Genomic DNA, 25,352 nt, shown 5'->3' on the forward strand with positions numbered 1-25,352 from the left:
CGCTTAACTGAACAGTGCTGATGGGAATCTGAGACATTGATTTTGATAGGTTTAAATCCTAGTACTTTATTATCTTAGACCCTTCTTGATCTATCTTTAGTTGGGTCTTTTCAACTTACATTCTTATCTCTTGTCTATTCTCAAGGATCTGCCCATTAATACTCAGTCTGTCTCTGTATCACAATGGGTTCTTCCCATATTTAGAGCTAGCCTGAATGTCTCTTTTTCAGGTCTTATAGCTCCAATTCTTCTAATTTTGGCTTTTTGCTATTAATCAGAAGGAAATTGAGCCCAGCCTAATCAATGATAAGGTTATCTGGAAGGAAGTTGTGGGTACGCTCTCGGTATCGATTTACAACTAAAAGAGGTTTCCATATCTCTAACTTATCCCTAGTCCTTGTCTTCCCAAAAAGGTACTATACTCTTAAGATCTCTGGGAGACTTTCAACCATAGGACTAAGTAAAGTCACCTCCTCTCAGTTAGTCACCTAACTGATAATTCCCCAAAACTGTTCCAAAAACCAATACTATTCTCTTAGGCCTCATGTCAATTCCCCAGGCCACCTATTTATCTCTTTAGGTACCTAAGCCAATATGCCTTAGGAGTTCTCTTATTCCTCTAGCTGCCCTTACTACCTCTTACTGTTTTAGAACGGTACAGAGAGAGGACCCATGCAACTTCTCTTTCCTCTACTTTACCCTTCAGTATGAGCATACTCTAACATGCATAATGCCTGGCATTTTGATGCAAGAAGTATAAGCTCTTACTGGTTGCTATGTCTGAAGTGTGCCATCCAGACATCTTATCCCTACAAGGGGAGCCTCTCTTTCTGTTTACAGCTTATTCTGGGAGTCACAGGGAGAGGAATTATAAGGTTCTTCTTTTTTATGCTTACTCTAGTACTCTGCTAAGCTTAGGTACATCCAAGCCTAGCTTCGTTCTTGGCTAGTCATACTTCCATTGGGTAAGGTCAACTCCACTTGCCTTGCCTCAGCTGCATCCCTTTCCTACTCGGATAGGGTATCTTACTCTATCTTGAGCAACATTAATTCTAATTTGGAGGACCAATTCTCACTTTCTCTAGGAAGACTCCTGGCTAAGATCTTATCCACTAACAAAAGGTGCCTCTTAACCTAACCCCAAGTGACTAAGTATCTCTTAACATCATTAGGAATATGCCAATCTCTTAAGCTAGTTGCCAGTACAGCTATTTGTCTCTTTCTCTTCTTCTTGATCCTTAAGAAATTTCACTAGGGCTCTCCATCTTGACTTCACTATCTCTAAGTTCCTATTTGTCTATTCCAAGACTTGAGATAGCTACTCTATCATGGTGCCCCAGCCCCAACGAGGCTGTAAGAGTTTATCCAGCTTAGGTGGCCACTATGCCTTCTTAGTGGTGAATAGACTCAACCCCTAACCATCTTGTTCAACTCCTCATCATTACTCTTCCTCTTGAGGGGAAATCTGATAACTCTAAATAGTGGCTACCTCTCTCTTTTTGACCTTTACTAACCTGACTCTTTGCAACCTCTAAGAGTCGTTAAGTCTTGTTGAGATACCACCTTAACATCTGAGAGTTATTGTGTCCCTTCATTGTAACCAGAATCCTTGTTTGTAGTAATGAAAGTTACCACCTCCTTTGGTAATCACTCTATATTCATTCATCGCCACTAATTCCCTTGGCTTATTATGACAAAACACACTTTTCTCTTAACCTCTGCTAGTCTTACTTAGCTTTATTCATTGTACTATTTCCTGTCTGGGCTTCCGTTACGAAGTTCAACTTAACTTCCGGATTTAACACTATTTCTCTTAAGGGTAAGATTAGGGTTTTGCTCTTATCATTATGGGACGACAACTAATTCAATCCAATTACCACATCAATTTCATAGAAGGCATACATGTCAAGTCTAAGGTAGTATAACAATGCTCATAACCAACTATACAGTTTAAGCACACATCGGATGTAATTATCCTATTATATGTTGGTGTGGACACATGCATGTCATAAGGCAACGTGTTCATAAACAAGCCAAGTCTTTTAGAACAATCATACGAGAGAAGAAAATGACTAGCACCCAAATTATACATTGCAATCACTGGGAAGTTGTTAATAATGATCATACCTTGGATCATTTCTGATGACTTCTGGGTTTCTTCCCACAAATACTCGTCCTTAGGTGTGTAGCCTTACCTTCTCTGTATTTTGCAGGCATTCTCTCAAGAAGTATTTGGGCTTACTGCAGGTGTAGCAAACATTCTGTCCAGTTATACACGATCTGTTACCATGATTGTTGCCGCAATTGCGCATTCCTTGCTATTTAGGGGCTTGTCTTCCTTCTTACTCTTTTGGTGCCTCATGGCCTCTTCTTCTTCTTGTTGGCATTAGAAGAGGTGCCACCCTAATCTCCCTTCTCTAACTTGGGAGTAGAATTAACCATCAGATGATGGTTTAGCTGTTCTCTGTAATTTGACAGGCCTCAACTGCCTCGTTAAAGTGCTCAAACTGCCTAGGAGCAATCATCTCCCTTAAAGACTACTTCAATCCTTTGACCATCTTTTCCGTCATCCAGCCCTCATCATCTTGGTAAAACAAATAACTAGAATAGTGAGAAAGACAGATAAACTTGGCTAAATACTCATCAAGTAGCTCACTATCCTTCTGTTTTAGGGTTAGGAACACTTCCTTTTTGTCCTTGACTGGCCTCAGGAAGTACTTTTCGTAGAACTGTTCCAGAAACACTTCCCATGTTCCGAGTATCAAGAATGAGTTTGATGTCTTTCCACCAATAGTCGCTGTCCATTTCTAGCTTGTAGATTGCCATTTAGGATTTCTGCTCAGTCAGATAATCCAAAACTTTGAAAATCTTTGCAAGCGGTTAATCCAGTCCTTTGTCACATGGACGTCAAACACTCCATTGAACGACAGTAGATTATGTTTGAAAAAACAGGTCATCCACTATTAGATGCTGTCAAGGTTTATTACTGGCGTTACCGGTCCAGGCAGCTATTCTGATGCTTGAGTTATGAAAATTTCTTCTTCTGGCTTACCTCATATTGAGGTAGCCACTGCCTCTGCTACCGCTGCTGCTCTTACGATGTCTCTTTCCTGTTCCTGGCAAACTTGTGTCATCCTCACCTCTTTAATAATCCTTTGTTGTTGCTCTAAGCGATCCAAAATTAACCGTAGCGAAATGGGAGGGACCCTTGCGTCATGTTCTACGGGTCTCTCTGGCAAGACGTTTCATTGGGTTCTAACTATTACGCTAATGAAACAGATAGAATATCCGAGGAACAAGAAATAAACAATATGCTTGGATTTCATTTAACAACATATGCATTCATAATACATCATTCAAGCATCAGTCATTAGTCACAGCAATATAGTTCAAACATACATAGCCATCTTAGAAATATACATAGCAATCAAACATGCCAGACTAACCTACTATGGTTAGCTATACCAAAACAAGTCTTACATTAGTATTATGAGGATCTGACTATCTAAAAATAGTGAATCTTAACAAAGTTTTCAAGTTGCTACCTAAATCCACCATCTGATTTAGGCGACAGAACTCATATACCCATAAGGGTAAATGTGAGAGCATGTCCGTCATTGTATAGACCCAATCCTTGGTGGTTACCTGGTCCATGAGTCTGATATAACACCTTTACTCCCTGAAGGTAATCTAGGTAAATGTTTGGGTCTTGCTGATCCTCATCTTTCTTGATATGTCGACCCAAGAATTCCAACTTCTCTCTTAGCTGATCCTGACTATGGATCTTAGGCTCTGTCAGAACAGGGATAGGTACGGTAGGTGTTGGGGGTATCACTAGCCTGGTACTAGGTTGGGGGATGTCGCTTGGGCATACACTTGGGATAACAGGCTATCTGCGAGACTGAATGTAAAGACTAAGGTCCATTGGTTCCTGATACAAACCAGTTACGGGATCCACTAGGTCATCAGGTCCAGGAAGGTTCATTAAATCCTCAACAGTAACCCATAAAAGGTTAACCCAATGCTCTGGATAATTGTTGGACCCCTTTGTTGAGTATCCTAGGCTAGCAATCCCCATAGTCCATCCCACTAGATCCTCTTTTGTGAGATCAATTATATTAACATCCTAATCATTGACCAACTTCTTAGATCTAGTGTCCTAATCTATTGTGTTTTCCATTTCAATTCCTGCAAAGGTTTGTTAGTTTCTCCTCAACCAACCCCGATATCTAACGCATATACTTAAGCAGAGTGTTCTATCCTATGCCAGAACCTCCATTCTGATACCAAAAATATTACACCTTACTATCAGTTCAACTTAGAGTTTAATTAAAACCATTTTAGACTACATTGGATGGTCTTGGCCTCAATTGTTTCATAAAAATGCTGATTTTCGGATTTTTACTATTCATCGGGTAAAAATTCAGTTTTTCTGGCCCAATTTTGGAAATTCATAACTTAATCTAGAAAAATCAAAATGGAATAGTTCAAAATTCTGTGAAAAGCTTTTTGAATTCTCTTTCAAGAAAAAATAAACTTGTGAGCCAATTCCATTTGAAGAAGTGTCATGTTTTTGTGAATTTCACCTCTGTTATTTTGATAAAAACTTCTTTACCAGATTATGTACCTTAACTTTGAAAACTCATTAAAAACCATATAGTTGGCCATTTTTAATGTGTTAGCTATCCAAATGAAGTCATGACATGAGCTTTGAGCATACCAAATTTTGTGAAGAAATTCATTCAGGAACTTAATAAAAATGTGGCTCTAACTTGACATCCTACTTAGGGATTATAGCACCAACATACATACTTATACATAACCAACATGTAATTATTTCCTCACAGTTCTTCACCATATTTATCCTTGGATTTATAGCCTCCCTTTTGATGATTTAGCCCCTAAAATATTAGTGATGAGGACCTTTGTCATTCGCCTTGGGGTTCTCAATCAAAAATAAATCCAAGCTATGCAGTATAGTGCAAACTCGGGTCGTTTCACTTTTGGAAGCCTTTATTAATTACCTAAGCTAGACTAAATGCCATGTGAAGAGAGCCTTTCTTATCATTTGCTTTGGGGTTCTCACTCAAAATTTAATCCAAGCAATGCAGTATAATGCAAACTCAGGTCGTTTTTCTTTTGGGAGCCTTAATTAATTTCCTAAGTTAGACTAAATGCTATGCAAAATAATGAAAAGGGGTTTTTAGGTTTTTAACATTTAATGAAATGTGCCAAAACTGAATGCAATGAAAACAAATCTAAGATACTATGTTTTTGGAGTTTTTAAGATAATAGTGATGTAATGGAAGTGATTGATATGAAGTCTCTTGAAAATGGTTTTAATGCAATCATAGTTCACTTAAATATGGGAGTTTCACAAATCATTAGGTTTTCTTAATCAGAACCTCATTAACTCAATGAGTCCAAAGCTTTCATTAATGAATTCATTAATGAAAACTTTGTTTAGCTTCCCTAATGTGTAAATTTGGAATGATCATGCAATTGGCTTAATGTAACAAACAATAAACTCAGCACCCAAACACAACCATGCAAGATAAGAGAGAATAATGAGAGTTACAATAAGCATATATGCAACTACATATATTTAAGCTCATAGTTCAACATAAATCAATCCAAAATACAAATGCTAATCAGTAACCACTGATTACAGAATTAATCAAAGCATCTAACTAAGACTTTACAACTCCTAAACCTAGGAAATCATAAATGCCTAGCTAAAAACTAAAGATTAAAACTAAAACTCCCCTTTGAAGCTTAGGAACTCATGCTACTCCACCATCTTCAAGAGTTGAGAAGCTTAGCTCATCATAGCCATGGAATCAGCTCCAACCAGAGGGAGATCTTTAGCCATAACAGTAGCAGATGAAGGAAATGAAAGTGGATGAAGAAGAAATGCAGGAAGATGGAAGGTGAAGAAGATGGAAATGAAGGGAATTGAAAGACGACGCACAGCGGAAAACAACACAAAATTTTAAAACTTTCAATCCCTTGCCCGGATCTACCGATCGCGTTTAAGTCAGGTAGTAAGAAGTATTACCTTCGGTGTTCGGTTTCCGAGTGGCTTGGTGATTCCGCCGTTCAGGATGCCTCTGCTCGCCTCCTTTATCGTTCGAAGTTGACAACTCCGGTCGGCTTGCTCTACCGGTATCCACACGAGTAGCCCTCAACCTCGAACGACATGCTAGCGTCTATGTCCGTCTAGGGTTTTCAGAGAATTCGTCCACTCTTATCTCTCTTAGGCCGTCTCTTATCTGTTGGTTCTCTCACACCTAAAACCCTAGCTCCTCATATCAAATATATAGGATGCTATAGGTTTAATGAATAATATTTAATTTCGAAATTAACTCTAAATTAATTCCGAAATTAATACAATATCAAATATTGCCTAATCAAATAAGAGAACAATTAAATAAATATGGTTTAAATTAAATCCGTCTCACAGATTTAATTCACTTATTTATTTAATAAAGAGATGACGGAATTAATTTATATATTTAATTTATCCTTATAAATTAAATCTAACAATTAATGTCTCTTATATTTATATAATATATATATATACGAATATATATATATACACGTCCACTCTATTTATTCATTGAATCTGGACATATCCTAGATTCAATGAATCTGGACATCATAACTCGTGTTGGGCTATTTTGTGTGCGACCCTGTAGGCCCATATGAAGTTGGCAGTGGGCCATTAACTATAATGACTCACAAGTCGTAAGCGGTCTCTAGCAAGACATCACGACTACCCAAAACATATGAGGATCATTGAACGATGCAACCTTTCATACAACCATATCGCGTCCCTTTTGTCACACGACATTTTGGTCATGGACGAGGCATGGAGAACGTCATCCTCCTATTCATGACCGTTACTTTCTCGATCCCTGAGTAGTCTGAGTATAGAAACGGAACTACCTTTCCATTATAGTATGGCCATACATTTCTCAGACTCACTCATCGAGGGGCCCAGTAATGTCTCTCTACGAATGTGAGGGACAAATTCCATCTTGACCATTCACATTCCTCCGCATGAAAAACCACTAAGCCTGAACATAGTCTTTATGATCACTCGGTCAAAAGTGACTTTTAACTAGGTCAAAGCTAAGCATCTCTCATGTAGGAATCCATGATGATCTCAGGTCAAAGGGCACAGTGACATGGTTTGTATATGAGAGAAGCTTATAACTTAACCCATGCAGCTCTCTCATAGCGGGTTGGTCCAACACCTTGTACTCTTACATGTGCCTATGACTTTAATTTATATCTCTATATATCTTTAAAGTCATACTGGTCTTATTTCATCTTTGCTCCCACATAGATGACCGACCAGGGACATTTAGGATAAACCATGAGTTATCCAAGGATAGTCATCACAATAAACATGCAAATAATATGATAACGTAATTAATAAATTCATAAATGAACAATGTTCAAAACATAATGATTGGCCCCTAGGGCACAATTTCCAACAGGAAATGGAGGATTAGGGTTTCTGTGGGAAAGATAAGAGAAGATGATGATAGAAACGTAGGTGGTGGCTGAATAATGAGAGTCTGACCTCACCATACCCAAAATAGGGTTTCTAACCCAAAAATGACGTGTATGGGTCGGTTCCTGGAGGTGGGTAGGTCAGATTTTCCCGAAATGGTCGGGTCTGAAATTTGCTGATACGAGGAGTTCGCCGTGGCGAACCATAGCAGAGAGCTATGCTTCTTTGACGACGATGTTCACTGCAGCGAAAGCAAAAGTGTGCCGCGGCGAACTATGGCAGAGGCTCCTTTTCACTCTTTGTGCCTTGAGTCTTCAATTCTGGCCCCAATCTCTAGTGTCCTACAATAAAAAGCAACAAATTGAAGCATCAATTGTCCTAGAAATCAATTGAATACAATTAATAACCAATTATGACAATTTTATCCTAAAAAAGACACTAACTTAAAGTAAGGACTCTTAATCTAAATTAAGCACAATTATCATTAAAAAGGGCCAGAAAATACCACAAAATCATGGATAATGTAATGAAAAGATAATAATATCTTGAGCTCAATCACCATGCAATGCAATGAAAGAGGGTTTTGGGTTTTAAGATTTAAATGAATGATAATTAACTAAATGCAATGGAAATAAACATAAGCTACTATATTTTTGATAAGATGATGATGGAATGGAAATGAATGACAGGAAATCTCTTGAGAATGGTTTTGATGGCAATCATAGTTCACTTAAGATATTGGGAGTTTCACAAATCCATTAGGTTTTCTTAATAACAACCTCAATAACTCATTGAGTCCAATATCTAAATCAATGAACTTCATTAATGAAAACATTGTTAAGCTCCCCTAATGTGTAATTTGAGAATGATCATGCAATTGTCTCAATGTAACCCACAATCGACTCAGTATCAAAATATGACCATGCAAGATAGGAAAGAATCAAGAGAGTTACAAAGAAGCATATATGTGACCACATATATTTAAGCATAGAATTCAACATTAACAAATCCAAACTACAAAAGTAAATCATTAACCAACGATTACAGAATCAACTAAAGTGTCTTAATAAGAATTTACAAATCCTAGACCTAGGAAATCATAAATACATAGCTAGAAACTAAAGAATGAAACTAAAACTCCCCTTTGAAGCTTGGAAACTCATGCCACACCACCATTCTTCAAGAGTTGATAAACCCTAGCCCTCCATAGCTTCAAGAAAAGCTCCAACTAAAGTGAATCCGTCGGCCATGGTAGCTGGGAGTGGAAGGAAATGAAATGGATGGAAGGAAAGATGAAGGAAATGGATGAGGAAGAAGATAGAGGTGGAGAGGCAAGAAGCTGAGAGAATAGAGGTGTTGGAGATGATAGAATGGAGTGATTAGGTCAAAAATAGGGTTTCTAAGGGCTTGAGGGGTCAATCTAAGTCGGATCATATGAGTAGAGGGTCCATATTTGCATTCTAGATCCGAATCTGACGTTCCTGATACAAAGAGGTTCGCCGCGGTGAACTATTCCAGAGAGGTATTCTAGTGAGATTTTGAGAGTTTGCCTGGTGAACCAAAAAGTTTGCCCTGGCAAACTATTCCAGAGTAGCCAGTGATGCACATTTTCAAACTTTTTGCTACAGCACAACATTTTCTTGGAAACTCTCATGTTGTGTGATGCTTTGGTCTTCAATCTTGGCTCTAATTTTCAAGTGTCCTACAATGAAAAGCAACAATTTGAAGCATCAATTGTCCTAGAAATCAATTGAATACAATTAATAACTAATTATGACAATTTTACCCTCAAAAAGACACTAATACAAAGCAAGAACTCTAAATCTAAATTAAGCACAATTATCAATAAAAGGAGCCAAAATCTATGATAAAAACCCTTAAAATGATATGAAATAACATAGAACAATTGTGTTCAATCAATTAGGTTACATATGGGGGATGAGATTTCAATGAACTCCTAGTAGCAAGATCAATTAACCGAAACATCAACATGCATCAATTACAAGCATTCTAACCTTTTTCCTATTAATAGGGAACTACTTTACCTCATACATGTAGCACTCTAACATGAAATAGCTAAGGCACATAAAGCAAGGAGTATAGCTACACAATTATCATCATCATCATTTAGCTCAACCACATAATAGCATATAAAATTGCATAGCAATCAATGTAACACTCAATATTAAGGTTAATTAAATCTTACTACCTTAATCCAATGCTCTTTGATTCTTTGACCTTCTTCCTCTTCTCTACAATTAAGAAACCCTAACATGATAAATCACAAAAAGGGCAGTAAGGTTACTAACCATTTCACATAAAAATTTCACAACATAGCTCAAGTAACTCTTAACCCCTTAAAGCTTCCATCTTTGTTCTTTGAATTTTTAGAGTTTGTTTGCTTAACCCTAAAAATTCTCTCTTGACCCATTCTTACATGATTTTTCATGTGGATTCTAAATATCTACTTGGATTTAACAAAACAAAATTCCTTCTTCCAATTTCAGCTTGGGCAAACCATAGGGTTCATTTTCTAAAAACTACAACTTTGGTTTTAATGCTTCCAACCTTTGTTCTTTAGGTTTATCCTACACCATTTTTCATTTTAAACACAATGGAAGCATTAAAATATTGAAAAACTCATCCTAGGATTCAACTATAGTCTTGGCTGAAATGGTTCTCATGCAACACAACAAAGAAAACATCTTAGAAAAACCCTACAACCACTTGTAACTATTGGGATCTATCATGCTTGAAGTGTTCTAACAAGTTTGACCAACAAAACTTCTTCCCTTCCCTTATACATGTTTTGGCCAACACCATCTACATGGGGGGAAAAAAATATTCCAACCATACAAAGCAAGAAAACAAAACAAGGATCCATTTAGAACTAAGAACTAATCTTGATTCTCACTTGTATGCTCAAAGTTGATGCCTTTCTCCTTGGTTTCTCCTTGAACTCTCTCTTTTCCCTCTTGGTTCCTCTTGAGTGAAAAAATAATCTAAAAATAGGGGTGGGAGAGCTCCTTTAATGAATCAAAATATCCCAACCACCATCATAAATGAAGATACAATTATCAACCCCCCTTTACTCTTGCTTTCTCTTTCTTAATTAACTAAATGAGGTGTGACACTTGGAAAATTCAAATCCTCTTCATTAGGGGCTTGACACATGGCCAAATGTGGGCCAGGTAAAGTGTAAGACTCTAATCTACACTTTATCGATGCACTTTTACTCCGGGTTTAATTTCTTTTCTATAATTACAGTACTTTGGCCTCTGTAACTATTTTTTTCAAATCCATAAATTATTCTCCTCATTTTTCTCTTCCCAAAATGCCCTCTTTAGCTCAAACTCAATTTTTCATTAATTAGATAAAAAAGAAAACTATTTTCCTTCTCATTATTGATTTTTCCATTTGTCCAAATAACTAGAAAAATCTTGGATATTTGAGGATCTCTTTTTAATCCCATAATTTCTTATAATTCCTTGGGACATCATAAGAATTTTCTTGAGATTGTATTCTCCTTCCAAATATTTATTTGAAATTTTCCAAATAAAAGGCCTTAGACTAGCTTAAATCATCCTTAAATTCCTTTGTAACTTTTTCAAGGGTAATTTGGTTATAAAACTAATTATACAACCTCATATAATTCTCAAGAAATATTATCTTTATTTTTTCCTAATTTTTTTGAGGCTTGAAAATATTTTTTTCATAATTATTTTTGACCAATTTTCCTTAATTAGTCAAACTTTTTATAATTGACTTAGAAAATCATACGAATTATTTTTCACCGTAATTCTTCTATTTCTCCTTATCCTTTTTGGCCCTTGAATATTTAGAAATATCCTTATTCCTAATTGCCATATTACTAAATGTGACAGCTCATGTGTGCTCAGTTTCAATGATAAGATGTACTATTCATTTGGTAATTTTTCCAATTTTTCAGAATTTATACCTAAATTTGGAAGGACATAACTTGTTATACAAAAATCCAAATTTTATGATATACCACTCATGTAAAAGCTAAAAATATGAACTATTAAACTTTTAAGTTTCAAATCCAAACTATATCATTTGCCTAAAATTTTACATGGTCAAAATTTACCTTTAATTAGGTCAACTTTCATCCCTTTTTTGCAAAACTTGTCAAAATAAAACCATAGCCATTCCAATATGATTTAGCCATATATCACAACATTTAAAAATAATTCTTCGTAATTTACAGCCCTTATAGGTCATCAAAGTAATAATTCACAATTATTATAAAATTTTCACATAAAATTTAACATAATTCCATAACATATTTCTTTTACAGAGAGACCACTTCCTTGCCCTTGGCCATACCACTTGAGTGTCCTATTAATGTTGTTTAAACAAGTATTATTCCATTCCATTCAAAATCACCATGTTAATGCATATTGCCAAGGCATACAATTCAATCAACCAACATGTCATTATCATCAAATAAATTCAAATATAACATGGCATATATTCAAGGAACCACATCATGTAACAACCAAGCAAGTTAATATTAAAATTGTAAATTCCATGCTACCTCTTTCTAATTCAAAGCTTTCGACCTTTTTAGTCCCTTTGTGTTTTTCCTTGTTTTCTTGCTCAATGCCCATCAACTCATGCATAAATATCTGCCATGTTATCAATAATAACACATAAAATAGCATTAGATATCAAGATAACTCTATAACCCTATTTTTCTTTAACTTTTTTACTTTAATTTCCATCTTTGTTTTGACAAGTCTCAAGGGCCATTCCTACACAATTTTTCATGTAGAATTCTAATATCAACTTGATTTTATCAACACCAAACTCCTCCCTATTGTATTAAGCTTGGTTGAATAATATGTAATTTAGGGTAAGAGTTTTTATTTTTGATTCCAACACTTTCAAACACTTTCTCTTGACATATTGCCACACAAAAACACATTCTAAACTCATCAGAATGATCAAATTAAACTAAAATAATCTCTAACGCTCAAAACCAAGCTTGGCCAAATAGGTTCCCAAGTCAAGGGACTTAGAGTTTTTTGTCCAACAATCAATCAAAACACCAACCAAGCAAGCCGATCCAAGCTCTAAATCATGGTTCCTATCCTTCTCTAATCATTGCTCATTAATTTGAAAATTGGACAGCATGGTTCCTTGGAATTTTGTCACCAAACTTCACTTGAAACAAGCTAGAAACATAGTCAAATTAAAGCTTTAACATACCTTGATTGATCCTTGATTCTTGCTTGATAATTCTTGGCTATTCCCTGTGTATTCTTGGCTCTTAAAACTCAATATTTCTGCAGCAAAACCTTCCCTCCTTAAGGTGCCAAAATAACTGAATTTGAAGGCATGTGAAGGGGGTATATATAGGTCTCAATTTGGCTTCCCTTGAGTTCCATGTGTCCCTTAAAAATCTAAGGTAATAAGGCCATGTGTCCCCCTTCATAGGCTGCTGAAAACTTGGTGGAGCCAAGTGTCCCATGTGTAATTATGATTTGGATAAATCATGTGTTAATTTGCATTATTTTATTCCTTAATCATATAGGCTATTGATCCACAAATTTCTAGTTTATTTCTAGCCCAAAATAATGCCCAATGGACTGGAGAAAGAAGGGAGGAGTATTACCCTTCAACTCCAAACATTGCTCCGCCTGATTTTGCCGTATCAACTAAAATTGTTTTCTAATTTTTGATAATATTTTTGGATCTCCAAAAGTTTATTTCTGCCTATCTAAAATCATTTTTTAATATAGGAAGGTCCCTTGAATTTTTCTAGAATTTATTTCAAACTCTAACTACATGTATTGAATTTTCTTCGAAATCAGGCTTTACTGATAAGATTTTGGTAATAATTATTCTAAAATTAATCCTTTTACTTCCAAGGCCTAGAAATAATTTCATAAAATCAAATAAATCCTTAAATAATTTTCTCATTTTCAGAATTATTGAGGCCTCTACATATTTAAAATAATTGTTTCTGACTAATTTTTTACTGTTTTTCGGAAAAAGCCTCTGTTTACAGAAAATTCTGCAATAAATCATTTTCATACTATTTCCACTTCCAATGCCTCAAATAGGATTCCAAACCTCCTAATTTATCTTTTTACTATTTTTCAGAAATTTTATGAAATTTTTCTCTAAATTTTCTATTTTGCCCTTCCTAGATTGATAATTTCAAAAATATCAGCTTGGACAAGAGTGGGATCTCAACTCAAAAGTTGTTCCACCTCTGAATTTACTTTACTACTTGGTCCTCTATCTAATTTATTATGCATACTTCTAGGGTTAAAATTAGTGGGATGTGATAAAACCTCACCTTTAAACTTTTACGACAGATCAATAAAAACCCATTAGAGACAAAAGGTTTGACAAAAGCATGAAAAGAGAGAGGAGTCTCAAAACGAAAAGAAAGAAAGGCAAACAAGAAATAAGAAAGAGAATGGATAAAAAAGGATGAGGCCATATTCAAATTTTGAAACTCAAATTTTTCGCCCTTATGAAAAAAATTTGCACAATGGCTCCCCCGTTATGAGAATGGAGGTATGATTGTCGGTTATGACTCTATAGAGGTTGATTTCCTGCTTTAACTTCAATTGGGGGAGAAGATGAAGGATGGAATAGAGAAAGATGAGGACGGTGAACACAAATCCTATCTTTGAACCCAGAGTGGCAATGTTTTAGGTGGGTTAAAGTGATGTTCCCATTAGCCACCTTGAGCTCCATGAGCCAGATCCATATGAATAGAGACTTTGAGATGAAAATAAACTTGCTCAAGGAAGGAAAAAAAGAAATGGGAGAGAGAAGGCATTATGAAGCAATGAAAATGGAGGGAGTTTTAAAATTTGAAATTCAAAATGATGTGTAGGAAATTGTAAGCACGGAGTCCAATATATTAGCCAACTATTAGTTGTTATTGTTCACATGAATAGTAACATGAGAGGGTAATATATGCTATAGATATTTAAGTTATATAGATAATATATCATGAAATTCTTCATTATATCTCCAAGTTCTTCTCTTTGCTTCTAGATGGTCCAACCCCTAAATGGTATCAATTTGAACATAATAGGAATGAGATTTCATGAAAATCTTAATAGCAAAGAACAATAACAATAATACCAACAATGTGAGGTTATCACATCACATACATAAAGCATTATGCCATGAAAAGGAAGCCTATGATCATGCAATAATAAAACTCTAACATGCATATTGCCAAGGCATCATAATGCAACAACTCAACACATGTATCACTAGCTCAACAATATCATGGCATAGAACATATCTTGCTACCTCTCCCCAAGCTTTGATCTTTGATTCCCTTTCATTGAATTTGAAGGCTTCTTTGACAATGCTCAATTCCTGTCGATTACATATTAGGGGCACATTAAGTATCAATTCATATAACGCCCATAAATCTACTTGAAACCCTTAACTCTTGTCTTTGATTTCTAGGACTTTAGTATCATTTTTCTTGAAACAAACCCCACATGTCTTTTTTGCATAATTTTTCATGTAGAATCCTTATTTGAACTTAAATTAATCAAACTCCAACTCCTCCTCTTAGAAACTCATCGTGGCCGAAACATATAGGATTAGGGTTCAAATTTTTCATTTTCAATTTTAATGCTTCCAAACACTTCTCCTTGATATTAACCTACACAAATTTCCCTTCTAAACTCATTGGAAGCATAAAATTGACATGCATCAAACTCTAAACCTATGAATTTGTGGTGGCTAAACGATATGCTCAAAGAAAACAAGATGAAATTCTTTCATAAACCATGTAATAACACAAGATTCAAGCTTCTTCCCACCCTATAATCATCATGTTCACTTCAAATCATGATTAACTTATTTCATGCCAACTTGGGCATCATCAAAGCTTAGGGTTTCTAACTCCTAATCATTCTCAAAAAACCATATTCAAGTTTAACAACACTTATGGCAACATAAGCTTCATCAAAATCCACAACCTTTCCTTGTATTGAAGCTTGACTTTGCCTAAGACTTTTTACTCTTCTTCTTTTCCCCTTCCACAATTCAGCCTCCCCCTCTACTTTTCTCTCTTGGCCAAAATATTCAAGCAAATGGGAGGAAAAAGAGTTATTTATAATACCCTAGATTAAATCATATTGGAATACAAGTTCATATCTATAACTTTGCCCTTGGAGTTGATAGAATTTACAAGGCCATGTATCATCTTCCTAAACTCCCATTTAGCCTTAGCTAAAAAGGAAAGTAATTTGGAATCCAAAGCCAAATTGGAAAAGTCATTTGAAATCCAAATTAATATTTTATTCCTTTTCAAGTTTCCCCTCAACAAATGTCAAAATTCCAACATCATCTTTTCGTGTTTATGGTGCCAAAATTAAGAGGAAATTGGGAGGAAATTTGTCCAAAAATAACCTTAGGTCATTCCTCCAAACAATATTGCAATATTACACTATATCGGGTAATTTTTCGAGTCTTGACTTACCCAATAGCTCTGACGAGTGTCCTAATAATTCTATCTTGTAGTTTTACTCTCTTTCTCTATATGTGGCATAATGAAGATGAACATTAAATGGAAATGACTCTTAGAAATTTTGTCCTCCCTTTCAGAAACATTGAGTTACTTTATTTTGTCATTGGACCAAATGCTTTTTTGGGTTTTCTAGCTCCAAAAATTCACTCCTATGCTCCATTAATATCTTTTTATTGTAGAGAAATTTTTTTAATTTTTTTGACCAAAATTCAACACATAGGTACTTCTTTTTAAATTTCTTGAAATTGACCCTTTTTTTGGAAAATTTGGTTATAAATATTTTTAAAGCCAACCTTTTCACTTCTAAAGGCTAAGAACATTTTTATAATCTTCTATAAACTCCAAAATAATTTTCTCTATTTTTTATTATTTGAGGCCTCTACATAATTAAAATAATTGATTCTAATCTAATTTTTCCTTAATTAGGAAAATTTTCCATAAATAAATAAAATTCTCTCATTAATTATTTTAATTAGATTTTCACCTTTTAGGCCTAAAATACTACTTTGAACATTTTTTCTATTTTAAGTGAATTTTTGAAAATTTTTAGAAATTTTGGGCACATTTGCTTAAAATGCCGTTCCTAGACCTGAACTTTTTAAATTTATAATTTAGTTCTTCTAGGGTTTCATCTCAAAAGTTATCTCATCTACCTCTCTGCTATCCTATATGGCCCTTAGTTAGTCCTAGATTTCTCTTTTAGTAATTGAAAATGCAGGACGTGACAGAATACAATTTAGAATCCAAAGCTAAATTGGAAAGTGATTTATAATCCAAATTAATATTTTATTCCTTTCCTGTTTGCCCTTAGAAAGTGTTAAAATTCCAATATCATCCTTTATGTTTATGGCACCAAAAAAGGGGAAAATAGAGAGGAAAATTTTGTCCACAAAGGAAACCTAGACCTTTCCTCTAAGCAATACTGTAATGTTACACTGTATTGGGTAATTTTTCAGACCTGACTGACCCGATAGCTTTGACATGTGTCTTAATGTTTTTGTCTAGCTTTGACATGTGTCTTAATGTTTTTGTCCTGTAGCCCCATGTCCTCTCTCATTACTAATGTATTCATGTGGTGCAATGATGATGATAATTAATTAGAAACGACCCTTAGAAAATTTGTCCTCTATTTAGAAAACATCAAATTACTTTGTTTCACCGTAATTTTGACCAAATGCTCTTTAATATTTTTTAGCTCCAATAATTCGCCCCTCTACTCTAATAGTTCCCTTTTGTTATAGAGAAATTTCCTAATTTTTTTGGACAAAAACTCAACATGTAGGTACTTTTTTTTAGATTTCTCAAAAACAACCTCTTTTTGATATAACTCGATTTTAAATATTTTTAAAGCCAACTTTTTCACTTCTAAGGGTTGGAAATAATTTTATAATCTTCTATAAATTCCACACTAATTTTTTTCTAATTATCTGAGGCATACAATTAAGATATTTAATTCTGGCTAATTTTTTCTCAATTAGCCAAATTCCCATAATTAAATAAAATTTTGGAAATTTTTAAGAATTTTGGATACACCGTACAAAAATGTCCTTATTGGACCAAAACTTTTCAAATTTACAGTTTAGCCCCTCCTAGAATTTCATCTCGAAAGTTGTCTCATCTGTATCTCTGTTATCCTATTTGGCCCTTAGTCAATTCTAAATTTCTCTTTTAGTAGTTGAAAATGTGGGATGTGACATAAATTGCTAAATTTTACTTGTTCATTCACACCCAAACAGTGACATTTGGGATTGTGAATTTCTTTATGTTGCTTGTAAATCACTTAATTTGGTATAAATGGCTGAATTTTTGTCGTAAATAGTCGAATTTTACTTGTTCATTAACACCTAAACTCTTGCATTTAGGATTACGAATTCCTTTATATTTCTAGTGAACCATCAAATTTAAGTTGTAAATTGCTTAATTTCATTTGTTCATTCATATCTAAACATATATACGGGGTTGTGAATTCCCTCATTTTTGTGATAAATGACCATATTTGAGTTGCAAATCATCACACTTTTATTGTAAATTGCTGAATTTTATTTGTTTATTCATATTTAAACACTTGCATTTAGGTTTGTTAATTCTCTTATATTTTTGGTAAATTGCCAAAGGTTTATTGTAAATCACCACCCAATTAATTTCACTTGCTCATTCACATCTAAACATATTTTGGATTGTGAATTTCCTTAAGTTTCTTGCAAGTACTAAATTTGGGTTGTAAATCACCAAATTTCACTTGTTCATTCTTATTTAGACACTTGCATTTGTTTTGTTACATATATTTTTTCTTTGCATTACATAAACAAGTGGGTTGGTTAGCTTGATGGTCACATTAAGTGCCAAGGGGTCATAGGTTCAAATCCCCGTGGTTACTTTATTTGAGAAAAATACTTTAGTGACCAGAGCTTTGGCGGTTGGCCTTTAGAACAGTGGTATCTTTGTCTTATCACCCTTAAACTTTAATTCCATTTTGGTCTAAGGGGATGCAGTTAAATTTTTTAATCTTGTGATGGCTATTGGATATTAATTGTCTACTGTGGGGTTTAAAATTTTCCCTTTTTTTTTAAAAATAGAATCCAACTTCTTTTTTTCATTATCCACATGTTCATCCTTGTGTTACTTTTGGATATACTTAGAGTTGTTTAAATGGGCCAAGCCCATTAGGTTAACCCATTTAAGCCTTTTTAAGTGAAGGGTTAGGCTTTTATTTTAAGAGGTTCAAAAGAAAATTGGCTTAAAAGGGTTATCCCTTTAAGGCTTAGAAATAAAAAGACCAGCTCATTAAGATCGAAGGTCAGACCTCTTCAGCACGCTTTTTTTTTTAATTTATCAAGATATTTATATAATTATGGATTAGCCTTTTATGGACAAGTCTGAACTAAAAAATTATTTAGAAGAACCAATACTTAATATAGATAATTAAAAAGAATTAGATGTCTTGAATTGGTGGAAGAATAATTAAGATGCTAATTCTTTCAAGGATAACAACTAATATTCTTAGCATTTTAATTACTACAGTAGCCAGTAAATGTTCCTTTACCATCAGTTTACATGTCTTAACAAAGTATAGAAATTCTTTTATTCTAACAAATGTTGAGACTCTCATTTGTATTCATAACTGCTGTATAGTTTTACTAAGGGTTGTGAAAACAAAAACCTTGATATTTTTATAACTAAAGAAGAGCCCATTTATAGTAAAGAAAAATTAAATATTGTTCATCTTGATGATGATGATGAAAATAAAGATAATAATCATGCTAATGTTGTTAATATTTAACTGCTTGCTTTTTATCTTTCTATTTTTCCTATTTTATTTGGTTTTTGGGTTTTTTTTTTGAGTTTGGATAATAGTTTATTTGTGTCCGATGTTTTTTTCTATACATCATTAATTTATTTTAATAATATTATAATTAGAATAAAATTTTTTTCAAAGTTTTCTTTTTTATTTCAAAATAATTAAAAAGAATTTAGATTTAAAAAAAAAATAAAAGAACCGACCGTTTTAGACTCTAAGCCCATATATCTAAAGACCGAGTTTTAATAATATGATAATTTTAAAATATATCGGCTTTAAAAGACCAGTTCTTTTAGGCCCTAATCCTTCAAGGGCTAGCCCTTATCAATGGCTATAGATATAGTCTCCATTTTGTCTTTCACACTCCTATATCTAGTCATTTTTCAGTTTTCCAATAGTTTTCATTACAACCATTAGGGATTGGGTCTAGCAGAAGGGGCTAGTCCCTCATAACATAGTGAACCAAGGTTTAAATTCTTCTTAGGAGAGGTATCCATATTTATTGCTCTATAGTGGCTTAAATAGGATTGCCTCCAATAGAAAGATGATTATGCATAGCAAAAAAAAAAAAAAAAAAAATAGTCTTCATTACAATCTATATATCTCTCATCGCCCTTTTTTTTTTTTTTTTTTTAATGCTATTGCCTCTCATCTTGTATTAGTTCTTTATGTTGATTTTAAGAACAATTGTTCTCTACAAGTTTTTATTTTTTATTTAGTTTTCGAATACAATTTTTACAACAATTGTCCGAACTTAGTTTCTTTTTTTTAAATTTATTTTTAAAAATAATTTTATAAAAATTTTCTAAAAACATAAAAATGGAAAAACAGAAACATTCAATATCTAATTTTCCCTATATTTTTTATATTTCCTGTTTTAAAAGATACTATTTAACACGCTGATGCAGTTAGATATTTTCTATTAAAGGATTTGTCATAAATGTTAAATAATTTTAAATATAATATAGGTTGTGAATTTTGTCTAATGTCCTTTTTATCAGTGCTGAAGTATTTTGTCACTTTTTTTCTCGGAAATACTATGTAATTAGAAATTGCATAACTCTATTCTTATAAGATGTGCTTGTATGTTTTTATAATTAATTAGATAAAATGCAATATTATTATTTAGGGCTATTATAATTTAACTAATGTTTTCTTACTTTAATAATAGCATTTAAATTCATTTTCATATCGATATACTACTATTTATTAGCATATCTAAACCTTCAGCTAAAAAGAAAACTATTCAATAACTTTTTATATAATCCAAATACCAGTCCGTTTTATATTTAAAATACCATACGTAAATAATAAACATTTTAAATAAATCATAAAAATTTATTTAAATTTCAGCGATGGCGCATTTAGTCTCGAATAATATCTTTAACTCGTTGGATGATTGGTTAACTTATCTTGCTTTTGATATACTTTAATTTTTTTTTGGCCGACTTTTTTATATACTTTAATAAAGTATAAATAAAATTATCTAATTGAATTGAAAGTTATTAAGAGTTTATAATTAACATTATTTATTTCGTACCTTCTGCTAAATAAGAAGTTGAGTAAGATTCTATTGGATCAAATCCAAATTGAACTGAAAATGATATACCTTCTCGAATAATATGGGACAAAAGGATTGATTAATTAAGAATAATTTCTTGTTCTTATTAACGATCATAACTAGATCAATATGTAAGATAATTTAAAAAGAAATGAAAAGTCAATAATTTAAATATATGAATCAAGATAAATATATAAATCATTGACCCTTTGCCTTAGCATATCTGTTAGATTTAAGGTCTTGATGATAACAAATTAAGGAATCTGTGTTTTAGTAAGTTGATCGATCAAGGGTTCATCGATCACTTGACAGATAAAGTTCTTGTGTTAACAAGAAACTTAGTAGAAATGTTAATCGATAACCTGATAGAAAAATCAAATTTGTATGTGTTGATCGATTATCGTTAACACTGTTTTCTATAGAAGTTTGTAGAAAATTATCGATCAATTGATCGATAATCTAGTGATTGAACAACTGACAGATAATGGGATACAAGTTTTGGTAACTGTTTATCGATCACTTGATCGATAAATAAGTTATCAATGAGAAGACAGATAAATGATAAAGCTTCCTACTCTTGTTGTATTTTGTTCTAATCACCATTTATCGATCACTTTATCAATCATAGTTTTATCGATAACATATTCTGTCATTGCATAATATCTCACCTGCTTATCAATATTTTTCTTCTGGTTAAGTATTTTTGAAAATTACTTTATCGATATATTGATCGATCTATTGTTTATCAATCAAATGATCGATCATTACCTTTTCACTGATTTAAACTATTTAAGTCCTTTTTCGATCATTTGATTGATCATCAATTTTTTTCGATAAATTGATGGATAATCCAATCCTCTGAATATTCTGTTTTCACGTAACATGATCGATCAAACATTTCTTGGCATTTAAGAACTGAGTTTCTCGGCTGCATTTTTTTTATCGATCAAACTTTATTCGATCACTTACTCCATCATCTTAAGATTAGTGTTCTTTATGAACATCTTTGATAAACTTCATTTTATCGATCAAGTTTTCTGTCATCCATTTATCCATAAAGTTTTCGATCAATGTACCTTGAAAATCAAATTCACTCTTGCTTATCTTTATTGATAAATTGAGCGATCTAACACTTTTTAATCAATTATTCGATCAATGATCCAACTCTTTCAATACCAGAAGCTACAATGAGATCTAAGAATCTTCTTAATATTTCTCTTCGAGCTTTTCTCAGCCTTACTGATTAACTTAATACTCTATTTTAAGGGTTTCAAAATTATAGTTGACCTTAGGTCTCTTCTCTACATAATCTTTGTGAAGTCATTCTTTTCATTTATCGATTACTTGTTCGATCATGAGTTAATTCATAACTTGATCGATAAATATACCTATATGTTTCAAAATCTTTTATCTTAATTAATTGATAATATAATCGATAAACCAATTATCATCATGTCTTCGATCAAAGTTGATCAGTTCATAGTTATATTGGATCTAATGTTTGGTTGATTTGCTTCTATCCTACCATAAGAATGTTACTATCATTTTATCAGTTATCTTCTTGAATTTCATTCTGAAGGAAAAACTTATTAGATTGAAGTATTGTTACAGATTACAAAGAAAGTTCAACGGTTATCCAACGGTTATTCAATAGCCTGTAACCTACCATGTCAGAAGCATTAAATGGCGAATACCATTGCAACTGAGAAAACACGCAACTGAACTCTCTACGGCTAGAAGCTCTTCCGTCTAACAGTTATTAAACCTCCTCAACTATAAAAGGCGCAAAGAAGCATTGAATGCGAATTATTGAATACGTGAGCTACCTTCTGCAAGTATCTTACTGTTGCATTCAATACTCTATTTTCATCTTTACTGAGCTTTAGTGTTTCTCATTCATTTACTCTGTGAGAGAGACTAATATATCATCCTTAATCACTTTCTGAGTGTAACTCAAGAGTGTGGACTCTTGAGTGGGTTTGTAACCTTACAGATAGTAAGAGAGAATGATTGAGAAGATCAATTGCTGTACTGAGGCACCAAGAGTCCGATTAATCTTGGATCATAGTGAAAATCTAAGAGGTGTTCTGAGGACTGGACGTAAGTCAAGTGGTTGAGACTGAACTAGTATAAATCCGGTGTTTGTGATCTATGGTGAAATCTTTCTAACTCTAAAGTTCTCTGTTTTATTAATATCACTGTTTCAATTCGCTTAAATTTTTTTTTATGACTCACCTAATTCATCCCCCTCTTGGGTGAGACTGCCACTAACAATATCAACAATTAAGTTTATTTATAAATAAACTATATGCTTAGATCTTTTCAATCTACTCTAACTCATCATCAATTTTGAAAGTTGATAGCTTTTAGTGAGTTACCTTATATTAAAGATTTTATAAATTTATGAAAAAAGATTTGACATTAAAGATTTGATGTGGGTTACGTGAAATTTCATAATATCTATAATAATGTAATTTTTTTACTCTCTACATAGTTTAAATTTGGATCGTATATTTCTAGTAAAAAAAAAATTATACTTTGTATAATTATATCACAAAACATATTTATCTTTTCGATACTGCTAGTCAATTTTAATTTTTTTAATCTAAAATATACTAATTGTATTTATTCAATTCCTTGATTTATCCAAGGAAAATAAAAAATTATTTATTCAATAATATAACTTATTATTATTATTGATTAATTAGGTAATTTATTTTATTTAAATCATTTATTAGATGTTTGAGTATAATTTAAAAATTATGTACTGCATATTAAAATATTTATCATTCAAATTTATTAATTATTAGTTACGTATTTAAACTTCGAGTTGAAATCAAATTAATTAGTTAAATGCTATATATAAAAAGATTAAATGCTATCTAAAAAGGTCTGGTTAGTATTTTTTCTATAATGTATTACGAATATTACGAATCCAAAATTTGACCTAAATTCATAAGGCCAACTCAATATGACAATGGAGAGAGCCGGTCAAACACACTTTTTAGTCACGCGCCATCCAACCATCGCAGTTGTCCTTTTATTGGCAAAAAAAAAAAAAAAATCACAGCTATCCTTTTAGTCAGAGATACTACGGTCCTTCGGTTTAGAGATACTTCAGTTCCATAGTTTCTAACTCAGTTCATTGCTTTTTCTTGTTCGGTCTCAATTCTATGATGGAGAAGAATTGATCCGATTGTAAGAAGTAGTGAAGAAAGCTGCTGACTCAACAGCCAACGAAGTTGATGAAAATCAATTTCTTGATGCGTTCAAGCTGCTCAAGAATTTTTCTGTTGATTATCAAATTCTGATATCAACCTAGGTGGGTAAACATCTAAGAGTTCTAACAAAGCATCCCATAAAGAAGATTAGGGATTTTGCTATGGAGGTGGTAGAGATATGGAAAGCCATAATCATCAAGGAAATAAGCAAAATTAAGAAAGAGAAGGTTCATCAGAAGGTTCAGAATGCTTTTGTGATTTAGCCTAAGGTTGTTATGGACATTCCTCAGGCTGAGAAATTTGATAATGATATTGAAACATCAACCTTTGAAGCCAAAACTGTTTCTAATATCAAAAGCTCCAAAACTGTTTTTGCAGAAAACACAAGCAAGGACCAGAAGAAGAAGTAAGTTTCTGAAATACTTAAGGCATCCTTAAACCCCATTGCTTCTCCAAAACAGAAAAATGTGATTAAATCTGGAGATGCCACGCGAGAAAAAATAAGGGAAATTCTTCAAGAGGCGTTCTTTAGGGTTTCAAGGGAGACTGATGGAGCAGTCATGGATAAAGCTAAAGCATGTGACCCTATTAGGGTTTCTGTTGTAGTGGAGTCTGTTGTACTATTTTAAAAGTGGGGTTCATTTTTTGGGCCTCAAAAGATCAAGGATAGGGTCCTTGTTATTTATCCTTAAGGATTCTAAGAACCCAGATTTCCAAAGAAAAGTTTTGCTCAGAGAATTGGCTCTGAAACGGCTCATCGACATCAGAAGAGAAGACATAGCTAGTAATAGAAGGAAAAAGGAGAACGAGAAGATCAAAAGAAAAGCTTTGTTCGAGTGTGAGCATGGACAAAAACCAAAAGCCACAACTGATCAGTCCGTGTGTGAAAAGTGTAGGAAAAGAGAGACCACCTTTTACCAGATGCAGACTCCTAGTGTTGATGAACCTATAACCACTTATGTCACGCGTGTTTAATGCAATCACCATTGGCAGTTCTGTTAGTCTAGCTAGTTTATATCTCCAATATAATGTACCCTTTCTTTGGAGGGCTATCGTTATATATACATGTGATTTGTTATTATAAATTTTGAACAGATTATGAAATTATGAATTCTATCAAGCTTGTTTTGTAGATGGACTTGTTTAGTTAGTCTTTTAATACAAATATATGTCCGTTCAAACTATTTGCTGCATATATTTTAAAGTTATGA

At 33.2% G+C, this 25,352-nt stretch overlaps 1 pseudogene; it reads left to right on the plus strand.

Annotated features, from left to right (window-relative positions):
• The window catches only part of LOC114755757 (transcription elongation factor TFIIS-like), a 60,818-nt pseudogene extending 35,675 nt beyond the window's left edge, over positions 1-25,143 (plus strand).
• Positions 25,144-25,352: the final 209 nt, after the last annotated feature.

This window comes from Neltuma alba, unplaced genomic scaffold (assembly GCF_004799145.2).
Source record: "Neltuma alba isolate B1F8T4 unplaced genomic scaffold, ASM479914v2 tig00010335_pilon, whole genome shotgun sequence".
In the NCBI taxonomy this organism is placed as follows: domain Eukaryota; kingdom Viridiplantae; phylum Streptophyta; class Magnoliopsida; order Fabales; family Fabaceae; genus Neltuma; species Neltuma alba.